The sequence below is a fragment of the Oryctolagus cuniculus genome, chromosome 7, assembly GCF_051225735.1.
Source record: "Oryctolagus cuniculus isolate XC-2025 breed Fujian yellow rabbit chromosome 7, ASM5122573v1, whole genome shotgun sequence".
Classification (NCBI taxonomy): domain Eukaryota; kingdom Metazoa; phylum Chordata; class Mammalia; order Lagomorpha; family Leporidae; genus Oryctolagus; species Oryctolagus cuniculus.
The window spans coordinates 144,204,966-144,212,295 of NC_142873.1; positions in this window are offsets into that span (position 1 = coordinate 144,204,966).

Here is a 7,330-nt window from a genome sequence, read left to right on the forward strand (position 1 = left end):
CTGATGCCAGTGCTGGACCAGGCTGAAGCCAGGAGCCCAGGGGTCTCCCACGGGGATGCAGGGGCCCAAGGACTGGAGTCATCCCCCGCTGCTTTCTCAGGCACATTAGCAGGGAGCAGGACTGGAAGCTGAGTAGCTGGGACTCGAACTAGCACTCCAATATTTGATGCTGGCGGCCTAACCTGCTGCGCCACAGCACAGGCTCCTGTGTTTCAGTTGGAATGTCATTGTTTATTCTGGGCATGGGATCCTGGAGGGGGCAAGGATGGAGGGGATCTTGTCTAATCTGGGTTTAGATTCCAAGGATGAGCCTCTGTCTCGTTCTGCCTCCAGCTTTCTCAGACAAGGAAGCTAATCTAACCTACTGCTGAGCTCCCAAAGCACTTGGGCTGGGGTCTCTGTTTTAACACTTATCACATGTACTTTGTATTACAAATTGTGTTTATATTGTCTTATCTGCTTATAAGCTTCTTTTATAAAAGATGTATTTATTTATTTATTTGAAAGGCAGAGCTAGAGAGAGAGGGAGGGAGAGAGAAGGGGAGAGAGAGAAAGAGAGAGAGAGAGAGAGATCTTCAATTCGCTGGTTCACTCCCTGAATGGCTGCAAAGGCCAGGACTGAGCCAGACCAAAACCAGGAGCCAGGAACTTCCTCTGGGTCTCCCACATGCATTCAGGGGCCCAAGACTCAGGCCATCTTCTGCTCCTTTCCCAGGCACATTAGCAGGGAGCTGAATTGGAAGTGGAGCAGCTGGGTGCCCATATGGGCACTACAATGCTGGCCCAGTTATATGCTTCTTGAGGGCATCTTTGTCTCTTGTCCTATGTCACCTATCACAATGTTCTGCTAATAATATGCCCTAGAATCTTCAATTAAATTCCCCTGTTAGCTACCCTGTCAAATTTAGTTTTCATTCTAAAAAGTTTACTCTATAATATCAATGTCCAGACTACAAAGTTCGATGTTCAAAATCTGCCAAGATGTGATTCAATTTATTTTGTCAGTTTCATCATGTGCCACACCCATGTTTCTTGTTTGGCCTTGAAACTTTTTTTTCAGTACTCCTTGTTGTAAATCCCTGACCACTGAAATTGTATCCAGCATTCAATGCCTTCACTGTGTTTTTTTTTTTTTTATGATTTTTATTATTTGAAAGGGAAAGTGACACAGAGAGAGAGAAAAAAGAGAGAATTTTCCTGATCACATTACTCATCTCCCACATGGGTGACAGGGGCCCCACTACTTGGGCCATCTTCTGCTACTTTCCCAGGAATGTAAGCAGCGGGATGGGTTGAAAGTGGGGCAGCTGGGACTCTAACTGGCTCTCCGATATGGTATGCTGGCATTGCAAGAAGCAGCATAACCCACTGTGCCACAATGCCAGCCCTGATATTTTTGAATAAATATGAGTTATTCTCCTCTGCAGAGTAACCTTTTAGAATATTCCAGGACATGATTAGATCATTCCCAACACTTCATTTGCAAAGCGAGTGATTTGTGAGAAGGAAAAGCCAAAGAGGCTGATATACTAAACTGGGCGGTCTTTTGTCATGGAATCTGCAAGGAAGGAAAGACAAGAAGCGGCACAGTCACTACCATTAACTGGGCTACAGCAGGAGTGGCACAGCTGCTGTCTCATGTAGCTCTCACACAACCCTGTGAAGCAGGTATTAGGGCACCATTTAACAGACAAGAAAACAGGCTTAGGAGGTGTGTTGGCCAAGGCCAGACGGCTTAGCATTCTGAGCCAGGACTCAAACCCAGGCATTTATGAATCCAAAGTAGAAACTCCAGCACACCCAAATGAGAGGATGACGTGAATCTGCAAGGAGCAGGCAGGCACAGGAACTGGTGCTTAGAGCAGGTGTATTAATTGGCAGTGAGGAACATAACTATCAAGTGGCCTCTAATAGATGGGTCAGCACATCCCTCCTTGTAGGGGAGCATGTGTGAAAAGCCAAGTTATCCCCTGGAAATGGCCACAGCAGCTGGAGTCCTGGCAAAAGGAACCATGAACCAAGATGAATCACTGAACTCACTCGACTCAGAGCAAATCTGCCGGTCAGAGCTCCATTGCTTTCCTTCCTTTCATTCAGTAAATATTTATTGACCGTGGTGTGTGTACCAGACACTGTGCTGGGCTCTGGGAATCCAGCCACAAAGCTGCCAGCCCAGTGGGATGCCGAGAGGGTGGGGTGTGGCCCCAGCCCGGGCACATTCCTCCCCTCCCCCCTGCCTTGTGATTTTTGGTTCAGTGAAGATCTCTTCCTCCTGTTGCCATACTCTCTCGACTCTTGCATCAGCTATGTTGAGGCCACTGATTGGCCAAAGCTATTTTTATTCCTCAATTGCATTCCAGTCCTGAAGATAAGTCTAGATTGGATTTGAAATGTTTTTCAGGTTTCTTCCGGCTTCAGCTTCTCTTTCAGATTATGACTCTCACAGGATTCTCATCTGTTCTGGGTTTATTCTTCCTAAATTCATTTTCTAATCCCAAATTCCGGGGTGCCCTTGCTATGATAACCTTATATCGCCACCATTCCAGAGCTATGATTTATCAGCCCAAATGTCATTTTCTGAGTTCTTATTGTCTTCCTCCCTCAGCTCTCTGAATCTCAGAACACAACCCCTGCCCCAGGAGGTTTTCAAGGAAAGAAATCCCCCTCCCACAGGCTTGATAAAGTCAGAACAGATCCACTCTCCACCGGCCTATTCACACATTCATTCCATTACTCATGAAGCCCGCATGGTGCTCGGTGCTGGGGGAGGCCCTCCCTGCTCCAGCAGACTTGTTCTGAGCCGTCCCGCTACCCAAGCAGAACTGAAATTGTTCCCCCAGAGATGTGTACTGGGGGCAGCCATACACTCTTGGAGTCAGCTATCTATCTCCCAAGACCACATTCCAGGAGTCAGGCAACCGGGGTGCTAGCTTTTAGCTCTGCGATCCCAGCTGATTTTTGTCTCAGCTCTCAGAATCCGTTTCCTCATCCCTAAAACAAAAGAATTGACCTGAGCTGCTCTAACCTCCAGAGCCCCTGTCGAGGGAACTGGTGCTGCGCGGTGCATATGCTTCGCTTTGCTGGGTTGCGTCCAGGACAGAAACCCTCAGGTTTGGAAAAGCTCGCTCCTCTTATTAAAATAGGAAAACTAACCCGCTGGGTGCTTTGGGGCTATTTGCTTAGCGTTCCCGTTGAGTTTCGTCGGCTGCGTGAGCCCTCAGCGCCCCCTGCAGGTCGGGCCCTGCCACGGCTCAGCCAGAACTGGCTGGGGAAAAAGGGTGGCCCCAAGACCGCCCCCCAAACCGTTCCGCGTTTATAGATCTTTGGGTCCCGTGACATCGCCCAAAGGTCTGGCGAAAAGGCCAGGACCGTGTGGTTGCTGAAGACTTTCCTGCTGCCAGCAAGGGCCAGTCTCTCAAAGGGCTTCGCGGCCTGAACGGACATTGTTCCGGCTCTTAGCCTGGGAGCGGGGAGCCTCGGGTCCGGAGAGATTTTGCCCAGAAAGCTGACCACACAGTGGAGGCTAGAAACTTGAGATCGAGGACTGGATTTCACCTTAAGACTGCCTCACGGAGCCCCACTTTCCTGCCCTCCCTTCCCCCACCCCAACTCCTCAGGCTCGCCCTCACCCCTATATAGACCTGCCCTAGAGCAACACCCCTGGCTCTGGCCACCATCCTGTCCCAGCTCTTCCTACTCCCAAAAGACTTCTAAACCCCTCATCAGCAGCAAAGCCTGCAACTGGGATCGAGATCTGGGAGCTGAAGGTTCCAGTTCTACCCCTTTGCAGAGAGGTTTTCCTCCACAGTGCTGTTTGTCAAACCCCTTCGCGAGGCTTGATGGCAATGAAGAAGCTGTACTTCATTGATAACGCTCCTGGCTGTGTGGGTGCTCAAGAAAAGCGGCAAGGAGCGCTCCCTGTGAAAAGCTGGGAGCACGGGGCCCGGCACGTCTGAGGCGCTGAGGAAACGGCGGTTAGCGTTGCTCCTCTGACCTCAGGACGCCCAGCCGCACGCACTACTTTTTGCTCAGCAACAGGCACCTCTGACGCAAGCCGCGGCGGCCAATGAGGAGGGAGGTGGGCGGGGCTTGCTGGCAGCCAATCGCAGCCGCCGGCGGCGGCGGCGCGAGGGATAGGCCCGAGCGGGTTTCCAGGCTGCTTACGGCAGCGCGCGCCGGTGGCTGTTTGCGGGGCCCTGGCACCCGAGCTGCGATTGGTGCGGGCCGTGGCGCCCGCCTCCCTGCCCCCCTCCCCGAAAGGGACCTGGACTTCCCCGTCGGCTCGCCAGTTTTTGTTTCCCTTTTTAAAAAATGTTTGGTTTTAGTTTTGTTTTGCTTTCCGAATTATAAGTGATTTATGTCTATTGCATAAAATGTGGGGAAAACAGAACACTGGAAGGTTAAAAAAAAAAATCAACCAACCCGGGACGACATCCCTCCCCCCCTTAGTGTTTTTTAGAGGCTTTTCCTCCGTTCCGCCCTGCGCTGTTCGTTGCTGTATAGTTGGGTAACCCTGGGGGCGTGTAGAATAGCCATTAGAGCGAAGTCAGGTTGGGATTCGCCCTCACCGTGGAGCGGGAGGCACCTCTACCTGCCCCTCAACGCCAAGGGGTGCAGGTCTCGATCCAGGCTAACGGGAAAGCCGGGGTGCACACGGGGCGGTCTCACAGATGTGCAGCGGTTACACTGAGGAAACCGAATCTGGAGCTGCTAGCCTTGGGTGTCTCTGGGTGAGAGAGAAGATGGAGGTTTTAAGACAATACGTTTCCCTAACATGTCTAAGTCTACCCATGTTAAAAATGTCATGTTTGTGATTTTATTTTCTAATTATTATTTTTTACTTGAAAGGCAGAGAGAGAAACGGAGAGATCTTCCCATACACTGATTTACTCCCCAAAAGTGTGCGGCCACCGGGCTAGGCCAGGCTGTAGCCGGGAGCCAGAAACTCAATCCAGGTTTCATACATGACTGGCAGGGACCCAAGCGCTTGGGCCATCACCGCTTCCTCCCAGCACCTGCATTAGAAAGAAGCTGGAATGGAAGCAGAGCTGAGATCAAACCCAAACACTCATATATGGGATGTCGGCTTCCCAAGCAACATCTTCACTGTTTGTGCCAGATGTCCAGCCCCGTAATTTAAAAAGACAGAGAGAGATCCTTTTAGGGGTGGGCACTGTGGCAAAGCAGATAATAGCTCAAGTACTTGAGTTCCTGTTGCCCACATGGGAGACCCAGATTGAGTTCTGAACTCTGGCTTTGGCTCAGTCTGGGCCTGGCTGTCATGGGCATTTGGGGGGTGAACCAGGAGATGAAGGAGAGGGGAAGCCTTTCAAATCCTAATTTGAAGAGAACCAATGTTAAAGTTTTTTTCTTTGCACGTACTTATTATATATTTCATATTACCATATATTGACTGTGTTTTCTCTAGTATGTAAATAGTGTGTAATTGTGTAGCCTTCTTTTTCCACTTAGCATATTTCCTGATAATTTTCATGACCTTAATATTCAAGATAATTTTTAAAAAATATTTATTTATTTGACAGGCAGAGTTACAGAGAGGGAGAGAGAGAGAGATCTTCTATCTGCTGGTTCATTTCTCTGATGGTTGCAACAGCCAGGGGCCAGGATGAAGCCAGGATCCAGAAACTGCAATCAGGTGTCCTACATGGGTGGCAGGAGTCCAAGCACTTGGGCTGTCACCTGCTGCCTTCCCAGGTGTGTTAACAGAGAGCTGGACCAGAAGTGGAGCAGCCCAGACTTGAACCAGCACTCTGATATGAAATGAAGATGTTGCAAGCAGTCCCAAGCATAATAATTTATTATTATTATTATTTACTTGAGAGGGAGGAAAAGGGAAAGAGAGAGAGGTAGTCAAAGAGAGAAAGCTCCTATCCACTGGTTCACAAATGCCCCAACAGCACTTGGGACTGGATCAGGACTGGACTGAGTTGATGCTAGGAGCTGGAAATACAAGCCACATCTCCTATGTGAGTGGCAAGAACACAGTTACTTGCTTCCTCCTAGGATCTGCATTAGCAGGAAGCTGGAGTCAGGAGCACAGCCAGGTACTGAACCCAGGTACTGATGTGGGACATGGTCATCTTAGTGCCAGGCTAAACACCCACACCCTTGAACATAATTGTAATGGTTACAGAACTTTATTTGTACTGTAATATGTTCACTAATTCCTATGACTGGATATTTAGAATTTTCTTCCCCATTTTCACTACTTTATATCAAGATGAGCTAAAATTCTTTCATAAGAACATTGCACTGTAATCCCTGATTAATTAAATTCCTAGACGCAAATTCATGAGTTGAAGGCTGTGAATAAATATATTAAGATTCTTGGTGGTAATGAAACTTAAAAAAAAAAGGCATTTATTTGAAAGGCAGAGTTACAAAGACAGAAAGAGAGACACACAGGGAGAACGAGAGATATCTTCCATCCACTGGTTCATTCCTCAAATGGCTATAATGACTAGGACTGGTCTAGGCCAAACCCAGGAGCCTGGAACTCCATCTGGGTCTCCCACTTGGGTGGCAGGAACCCAAGCACTTGGGCCATCTTCCACTGCTTTCTTAGGCACATTAGTAGGAAGTGGAGCAGCCGGGACTCCAACTGGTGCCCATATGGGATGCCGGCATCACAGGTGGCAGCTTAACAGGGCTGCGCCATAATGCCAGCCCCTAGCAAAACTTAAGTTTATTTTGGACATGTTATCAGTGTCTAAGATGGTCTGGCACTGTGTTTGGTGTGGAGGGGGACAGAGTACAGAGCTGAATAATGTCCAAAATTTGGCAGCCAGAATCAACAGGGAGGGAGAGAGAAGCAAATATAAATAGCTCAGATGAGCAAAGACATCTGAAAATACTCTGCCCGAGTCACCACAAGGGCATAAAACTAGCTTTCATTGTTCAGCTTGTAGCTGGACATACACTGAGTCATAATTTGGTCTGATAAACACGTATTATTCAGTCCTTTGGGTTTTAAAAAAGTGAGTCCATTGCTAAGATTTAAAAATTGAAAGATTTAACATAAACTCTCCAACTCATGAATTTTCTTAGCTAACACGAAGATCTGCCAACATGGAGCCAAATGTGGTAACTGGATTTGTCTTTTCGAGTTCTCTGTTCCCATAACAAGAACATGCGGACCGCATTACTCATTTACATTAGCTACTTGGCCTGTGTGGGACCCCAAGTTTGAACCCCCTGGCCAGGGTCAAGATGGCTTAACATGGCATTCAAAGCCCCTTGATGGTCTTGTGCCCTCCTTTTCTCCTTTAATTCCTTCTACTCTTGTTTGTCCTTGCTGATACACAGCCTC